Source organism: Arachis stenosperma, chromosome 4 (genome assembly GCF_014773155.1).
Source record: "Arachis stenosperma cultivar V10309 chromosome 4, arast.V10309.gnm1.PFL2, whole genome shotgun sequence".
Classification (NCBI taxonomy): Eukaryota; Viridiplantae; Streptophyta; class Magnoliopsida; order Fabales; family Fabaceae; genus Arachis; species Arachis stenosperma.
Window position 1 is genome coordinate 81,741,883 of NC_080380.1, and position 7,301 is coordinate 81,749,183.

A 7,301-nucleotide genomic window follows, 5' to 3' on the forward strand; every position below is an offset into this window, starting at 1 on the left:
TTCTAACTATCTTGTAGGGAATGGAAGCTTCAATGAAGATATGTATCAAGGATGGGACACTCAAAGGTGGGAGGAGCCATATGTATATGATCAATCCTCTTGGCAACAACCCCCACCAATGCACTATGAATAAGAGCCATTCTATGATGCATACCAATCAAATGGCTATGGTGATCCTCTTTGTGACTATCAAGAACCACCACCATATGCCTATGAGCCACACCCTCAACATAGCCATCAACCATACTCACAAGCACCTTTTCACCAAACACCTCCATATGATCCTAATCCATATCCACCATACCAACCACCTTTTGAGCCATATGAACCATATTTGGAACCACCATAATATCCACACCTCCAAGAACCACCTCCTCCATACTATTACCAAGATGAACCACCTCCAATGTATGCAAATTTTAACCCACAAGATGAATTCTACCTTCCACCGCAATCCTCCATGGAAGAATATTCATGTCCATCAATCCAAGAGCAAGATGATCTTACTTATGCTTGCAATTTGGAACGAGATCGCCTCAAGGAAATAATGGACCGACTTCAAGCAAACATCCGTCAAAAGATAGACTCATAGGATTCATGTCACGAGCAAAACTTGTTCAAGGATGATTGTGGAGGAGCAACCGTGGAGTGTAATGTGCAACAAGTGGAAAAATTGGAGTGTTTTGAACCGCCACGACCCTACCAAGAAGAACTACCTTCCTATCATGAACCCTTTTTCCAAAATAATGAACCCTTCAATCCACCCCAAACTCCAATGGATGACTATCTTACTTTGATACGTCAAGGGCAAGAAGAAATGCAAAGGGAGGTACTAGGATTCACGGCCGCCTTGGAAGAGGTGACGAACCGATTAGCCTTCCAATGCTTGAACCCTCAAAGCACTCCCATGGCTACATATGAAGAATCAAATGAAGAGTATAGCATGAAGGAGAGATTGGGAATTCCGGTGAAAAATGAGGAATGTTACTTTGTATTAGATCAATTGGAGGAAGCTATGATTGTTGAAGAAAAGCAAGAAGTGGTTGAAGACTTAGGAGATGTGGAACCTCTATGGGAACATAGAGTCGAAGAAAATCCCTCCAAGAAGATCAAATTTGATGTTAAGGAGGAATGTGCATAACCTCCAAGGCATACCCCATATGAAGAATTGGATGGGATAGTTGAAGAATCGAGTTCCCTTGGCAATGACGATCGAGCATCAAGTCTTAGTGGCGAAGAATCATGAAGAGGTGGAAGTCCTTAGAAAAAGGAGGTTAGAATACGCTTTGTCAAGACCCTTGGGAGCTTCTTTGCCTAGGTTGTCATCTACTTCTACATTTGAGTGGGTAAAACTCATCTCTATTAGCTTTATTGTCTCACTTGAGTATGGCTTGCTTGAATCGGATGGTCAACTTAGGATGTTTTGCGGGATGAAGTGTAAGAGGAAGATGTAGAGTGGATGGCATTGCAAATCAAGGCTCATTTTGGTTGATACTTCAAGGATTAGATTCAATGGTTGGACTAGTGCTCAAGTGTATGGGTCAAGAAGGAGAGTTTGGTATTACCTTGAGAATTCCTCTTGCTCACCATCCGGATGGACTAATGAAGATCAATTTAAAGACGGGTGTCAAAAGAAAGTGTGAGATCCCGGATCGCACAAAGAGAATCAAATTTGGGAGCCCTTAGCTTGTGAAGAACTCCATCAAAGCTTGGTGGCATTAATTTTGAGGAATGGAGCTTATTGGAAATTCAAGCATTGGTAGATGTACCAAGATGAATTTAAGCACAAGCCACCTTGATGAGGAGCTCCCTATAAGTCCAACTTAAGAACAATAAATAAAAGTGCTAGGTGGGAGACACCCCACCATGGTAAAATATTTTCATTTTTCTCTTTTGTAAATATTGGTAAAATTTGTTTAATTTCATGTTCTGTATTGTTAGTTGAGTTTAATTGGTAGTTTGGTAGGTTAAATAAGGTTTTATGGTGTTTTGGTAGCTGTTTGGAGGTTTGAAATGCTTGGTTTGGTGCAAGAACTTGAAAGAAATTTTTGAAAAATAGAGCACCAACCCACGCATACGCGTGCCTCAAGCATTTTCGACCATCCGCACGCACGCATCACCCACGCATACGCGTGGATGCAAAACTTCCACCTTCCATACTTGAACCCGAGAGTTGTGTCTACTTCATGCCAACTTTGTGCCCGCGGCACAACTCTACATACCCACGCGTACGCGTGATTTACACGTACGCGTCGATTCCATTTCACCACCCCACGCTTACGCATGCTGCACGCGCACGCGTGGGTTGCCTTCTTTTATCACCTTCTTTTCTTCTTTTCTTTCTATTTCTTTCCTTCTTCTCTCTTTTTCTCTTTTCTTTTCGCCTCTTACCCATCATCCAACACTACCAAACACCATCCGTAACCATTTCTTTTATTTAGTTAGTTAGTTAGTTTAATTTTCATTTCATTTTCTCTTTTTCATTATAAGTGTTGGATTACTAATTTTGTTTACTATACATTGCTGCTTATTGTTAACTGAATGATATTTCAGCATAACTATTTTTGATATTCATTGTTGGACCCTTCACTGAGGTTATAATTTGCTACTTGGTTTTGAATCTTTCATGCTTAACTTTTGTGAATACCACGTGAATGACACTGCCTTCAAGCTTGTTAATTCTTTTTGAATTACATGATTTGTTCACTATGTGATTTGAATCCTTTACCTTGATTAGGCAACTTCTTGTTGGATGTTACGCATTTATCTTAATGCATTGAGCTTCTCGATCATATGCATCTATATGCTTTTGGCTTGAATGCTTTCATGCTTCTTTATTGCTTGTTTGGTTGTTTTAACCTATGAGTTTAGAGCATCTCAAGCACACTAGAATGAGTGAGGTTCATGTTCTTTTTTGCGTACTTGTGACATAGTTTTTTTGTTGGCGTGTGTGTTCTTAACCGCATACAATTTAGAATATGCACACGTGTTTCATTAATGTCACACTACTTCACTCACTTCATTCTAGTGATTTACCTCATTCCAATAATTTACGCTTCTTTGCTTTTGTATTTTCTCATCTTACGGTATTTTTCTCTTGTTTTTCATGCCTGATGCACCATAAGTAAAAATGGAAGCGGAAGAAAGAACACGCAACACCGGTTGATCTACCAGCTGAAGGTAGCAACTCAGAGAGTCGCCGTACCCCCTTGCTCATCTATGGATGCACCGAGGACAATGCAAACTTTTAAGTGTGGGGAGGTCGTCCGACTAGTCGGCACTTTTGGGTGACAAGTTTCTAATCCCAACACTTTTGCTTTTCATTTTTTTGGGTCTTTTAAGATTTTAGTTGTATTTTCTTATTTTGCATATCTATACATAATAAGCTTAGTCAAAATAATGATATTTTTCAAGAAAATTATCTACAGGGCATTGACATCCCAATTGATTTGAGTAAAAACTTTTCATTGAACTTGCTTGAATTATATACATTGTGGATCATGTTTTTGAGCTAAGAACACAAGCTTGTGAGTTTTGAGCCTAATTGTGTGGTTACATCTTATAACCACTTATTTTCCTTCTTGTGTGCAATGTTCTCTCTCTATGATTGTGATCTTTGATTTTTTTAATTCTTTATGTCCATTATTTTGTGTGTTCATGCATTTATGTGATTGAGGCCATCATTTCATTAGCTCACTTGCCCAAATAGCCTTACCTTTTATCTTCCATTATTAGCCAACTTTGAGCCTACGATTAACCCCCTTGTTCTTAATTTAGCACATTACACGCCTTAAAGCAAAAAATAATAAATGTCCTTTATTTGGATCTTTGATTAGCTTAGGCTAGTGAGTGTGTGTATCATTCAAGTGTGGGGAAACTTGGGACATTGGTTAGGAAGAGGTGAGTGTTTTGTATTTTGTTGAAAATATTGGGAATTGGGTACATGCTCATGTGTTAATTAAATGTAAAGCCATATGCATTGATACTTTTGTATAGCCTTTATTACAAAAAGAAAAAAATGAAATGAGAAAATAAAAAGAAAAAATATATATAGAATAAAAAAAGAAAAAAATAGAAAAAGAAAAAAGTAATAAAAAGGGGACAAAATGCCCCAAAGCGAAGCTCAATAATAATCAATGCATATGAGTTGCGATCAAGAAGAAAACGCATGAGTGTGTGAAAAAATGAAAAATGGGTAGTTAGATTAGCTTTGAAATTGTATAGGTTGTCATAGGTTAGGTGGGAAGTTTAAGTTGATCAAAGATTCAAATCTCAAGCTCACTTGACCATATGCATCCTTACCTTGACCCTAGCCCTATTACAACCTATGGAAAAGACGTCATGATATTTGTGTGCATGAATTGAATAATTGTTGATTGTTAGATGAAAAACAAATCTTGGAAAGCATGATTAGAGGAGGATTGAGTGAATCAACCCTAAACACGTGAGCGAATAGAATGCAAACACTTCCGGTGAAGGTTTGATCGTTCAATTACATGTTTTTGCCTAGAAAACACTTTTCTTGCAAGTTTCTAAAATCTTTAATAGCTCAATTCAATTGTGGTTTGGCATGGTTGTTAATACCATTAGCCCTTATGCTTATATTGGTCTCCTTGGGGATTGATTTATTTTGACGAAGTACTTGCATCCATTTAGATAGTTGCATGTAGGTAGATTGCCTTTAGGTAGTTTATATTGAATAAATGATAGTACCCTTTGTTCCTTTCTTGGTTAAGCATGAGGACATACTTGGTATTAAGTGTGGGGAGATTTGACGCACCACTATTTCGTGGTACATTTTGTGCCTAATTTAGGTGGATTCTATCCACTTTTCCCACATTTATCCAATGAAATAGCATGGTTTCATGATTTTCTCCTAAATTGTGCTTAAGCGTGAAAACATGCTTTTTAGGCCTTTAATTGGTTAATTTTAATTCACCTTTGATTCCACTAGATGCATTGATGTGTTTGTTAGTGAATTTAGATTGGAAAGGCTAGGAATGGATCAAAGGGGTGAAGAGGAAAATCATGCAAGTGGAGAAATCATGAAAAACCAAGGATTTGGGATGCACTCATCGACGAGCACACGTAGCAGACGCGCACGCATGGAAAAGTGAAGTCGCATGGCGACACGTACGCATACATGGCGCGTACGCCCGGATAGCTAAATGTCAAGTGACACGTACGCGTAACCTACGCATACGCGTTGATACTCGCACGTGACCTCATTAAAGTGAAAACACTGGGGGTGAATTCTGGACTTCACAGGCCCAAATCCAACTAACTTCTGATGCTATTAAACCCAAGGATTGAAGGAATTAGTTAGTAATTATCACATAGTTTAGTTTTAACATGCTTTAGTTAGTTTCTAGAGAGAGAAGCTCTCTCCTCTCTATAATTAGGATTAGGTTTAGATCTAGATCTACTTCTTCTACTTCTTCTCTTTTGCTTTAATTTCTCTTTTTCATCTTTAATTGTTCTCTTGTAGTTGTAGCATTCTACTCCTCTTGTAATTCTCTTGTATTGTTAGTTGTAGTTTATGAATTCTTTTGTAGATCTACATCTTCTTTTAATGCAATTTATTGTTTTCATGTCTTTTAGTGCTTACTTTAGTTTCCTATTATTGATCTCTTGCCTTGATTAGTTGTAGTTTCTTTAATTCTTGCAATTTATGATGTTTTCCTTTATTGCCTTTTATGTATTTGATGAAATGCTTCTTCTAGTTATGAGTTAGATTTTGCTCCTCTTGGCTTTGGTTGAGTGATTGGTGACTCTTGAGTTATCTAATTCCTTTGTTGATTGATAATTGGAAGTTGCTAATTGACTTGAATGTCACTAAAGCTAGTCTTTCATCTAGATTTGGCTAGGACTTGTGATATCAAGTTAATTCCTCCACTTGACTTTCCTTCATAATTAGAGGTTAACTAAGTGGGAGCAATACACAATTCTCATCTCAATTGATGATGATAATGAGGATAGAACTTCCACTTCTCATTCCCTACCAAGAGCTCTCGTAGTTGTTAGTTTATTTCTTTTTCCATTTACATTTCTTTTATCTTACTACAAAAACCCCAAAATATACTTCATAACCAATAATAAGAACATCTTATTGCAATTCCTAGGGAGAACGACCCGAGGTTTGAATACTTCGGCTATTTTTATTGGGGTTTGTTACTTGTGACAACCAAATTTTTGTATGAGAGGATTATTTGTTGGTTTAGAAACTATACTTGCAATGAGAATTTATTGTGAAATTCTAAACCATCAATTTTATGTAAGTGATTGGAGTAGAATTTTATGTTTATGATGACTCAATCAAACATGGGTGATTTTATCCAAAATCATAAGATTTATGCACAATTTAGTTGAATATTATGAACCTTATGATTTTGGTGAAACTTTGATTGCTTGTTTGGTTGATGACAGGTGAAAATATGATGAAAAGAAAAGGCAAAGAAGCAAGGTGCAAATGAACACTGCGTTCATTTGATGAACGCTACGTTCAGACGCGATGCACACGCGTACAAGACGCCTCCACGTGGGTGAGCAATTTTGGAAATCCACGCGTACGCACGCATGATGCGCACGCATGGATTGAGGATTAGTGTTCACCAACAATGAATGCTACGTTCACTTGGAGTGAATGCCTACGATACTTTCAGAGTTTGAATTTGAAGGTGGGCATCGACGTGCACGCGTGATACAGCTTGTGCTTCTAGCACCATTTCAGTACCAGGCCACCATAACTTTCTGTCTAAACACCCCTTTACGTCGATTTTGCAGGGTCACGCGTGGGTGGCTATTTTTGTTAGTGACGCGGACACGTCAAGGACGCGTTTGCGTGGGCGTGTTTGTGCCTAAGGCACGCCTCCAGCCACGCTCCCTAAGGCGTGTTTGCTTCTTTTCTTCTTGTTTCGAATGCACATATGATGCGGACGCGTCAGCGACGCTCATGCGTCGCGTACCCTTTTTTTAATGCAAAATGCAAAATGCAGATGACTATCCAGAAATTATGAATGAACACGAATAAAAATAAAATAAAATAAAAATAAGAACAAAAAAGAAAGAATATACCATGGTGGGTTGTCTCCCACCTAGAACTTTTAGTTATAGTCCTTAAGTTGGACATTTAGTGAGCTCCTTGTCATGGAGGCTTGTGCTTGAACTCATCCAGGAATCCCCACCAATGTTTGGAATTCCAATATCCTCCGAGATCCCACACTAGTTGCATAAAGCCTTCAAGCAAGTTAAAGCAAGTGACAAGGCCCCAAGAGTGTTGATTGCTAGAATGAATTCCGGGG